Genomic DNA, 1,932 nt, shown 5'->3' on the forward strand with positions numbered 1-1,932 from the left:
ATCAATTGCTAGATGAAGCCTGTCTGGTGACAGTTGGGCTAGGCACCAATCTGTGATTATAACTGACTATCATTAGGAATTCTTTCATTGACCTCTGCTGAGCCTCCCCCACCCCACAATTGTGTTTGGTTCTGTCCTCAATCTCTGATGGTTTGATCTTCAAGATCTTCAACCACTGCCCCATGTCACCATTATAGCTTTCTTTTTCTTTCTTTCCTTCTTTCCTCTTTTCTTTCTTTCTTTCTTTCTTTCTTTCTTTCTTTCTTTCTTTCTTTCTTTCTTTCTTTCTTCTTTCTTTCTTTTTCTTTCTTTCTTTCTTTCTTGTTTTTTTTTTAAACCAGGTGTCAAGATTCCCAGACCTCAAACTTTTCATGTAAGCAGAGCATGGCTTTGAACTCCTTGATCCTCCAGCTACAACCAGAATGGTTGAGATTATAGGCCTGCCGCCCTCACATCTGGTTTCTGTGATGCTGGCATCATAGATCTAGGCATGCCTTCTACCAACTGAGCCACAACCCCAGCCCTTCCATTTTGGATCTGAAACCTGGCAAGGGGCCCAGGAAGGCAGCGTCCTAGGCAACTGCTTCTGTTACTGCTGTCTGTTTTGTTTTCTTCTTCCTTATTTATGTGTGCATGTCCCCATTGTTGAGGATGAAGAGGGGAATTTCCTCCTGCATTGCTTCCTAACCCCATTGCAGCTGCAGCCTCAGTTCTTAGGCTCCTAAAGGAGCAGTCCCACGGATGCAGCTATCAGCTAGTCAAGTTTGTTTAAGTAGGTAAGTGAGCAAAACCAGCGTTCTGCCGAAGGGAGGGCCAACTGCCACACCTGCCTCTTGAATTTCACCTTCAAAGTCTGGGTCCACCATTTCTCTTTCCTTGCCTCTGGTGGCTGTCTTCTTAGAAGGTATCTTGATCCAGTATTCAGTCTGTTAAAATTGAATGCAAGGAGAGTTACAAGGATGTAAATAGCACGAGGGTGAGGAGTTTATAGGGGAAGAGGGCAATGGTGCTTGGTATGAGGTCCCACCGTGGGGGATAGTTTCTTGGGAGTTGGCCAGAATCTGCTGAGATAGACTTTGTCCTTTGATTAGAGTCCTGTCCTCATCTGTCAAACTGGATTGTCTTCGCTCGTGACCTTGATAATCCTTTTAACCTGGTTTTAACTGTGAGACCCACTGCACCATCAGCCTGCCTCTAAATACTTTGCCGCTCTTTTTGGTTGGTTTTTAAGTTTTAGTTATTTCGCTGGGCAATGGTGGTGCATGCCTCTAATACTACTGGAAAGGCAGAGAGAGAGGAAGGTGAATCTCTCAAGTTGGAGGCCAGCCTGGTCTACAAAGTGAGTTCCAGAGCAGCCATGACGTGACTCAGAGAAGCCCTGTTTCAAAAAACAAACAGAAAGTTTTAATTATTTGTGGGTGGGAGTGGGTATGTGGTGTGGATGAACAATATGTATGCATACCTGTGCCCCAGGCTGGAATTAACGGCATACATTACCATACCTAGTTAGTTGGTTTTTTTGTTTTTGTTTTTTTTTTTAAGATTTATTTATACATGTATGTGTGTATACATATGTATGAATGCCTATGGAGGCCATAAAGGCATTTTCTCCCCTGGAGCTGGAATTACAGGTGGTTGTGGGTAATGGGAAGCAAACCTAGGTCCTCTGCAAGAGCCGCAAATATCTTTAAAAAAAATTATATATATATATATATATATATATATAATATATTAAAATATATATATATATAAAAAGTACACTGTAGCTGTCTTCAGATACTCCAGAAGAGGGTGTTATGAGCCACCATGTGGTTGCTGGGATTTGAACCCAGGACCTCTGGAAGAACAGTCAGTGCTCTTAACCTCTAAGCCATCTCTCTAGCCCCTGCAAATACTCTTTTTCTTTTCTTTTCTTTTCTTTACTTTTTTTTG

This window comes from Mus caroli, chromosome 7 (assembly GCF_900094665.2).
Source record: "Mus caroli chromosome 7, CAROLI_EIJ_v1.1, whole genome shotgun sequence".
NCBI lineage: Eukaryota > Metazoa > Chordata > Mammalia > Rodentia > Muridae > Mus > Mus caroli.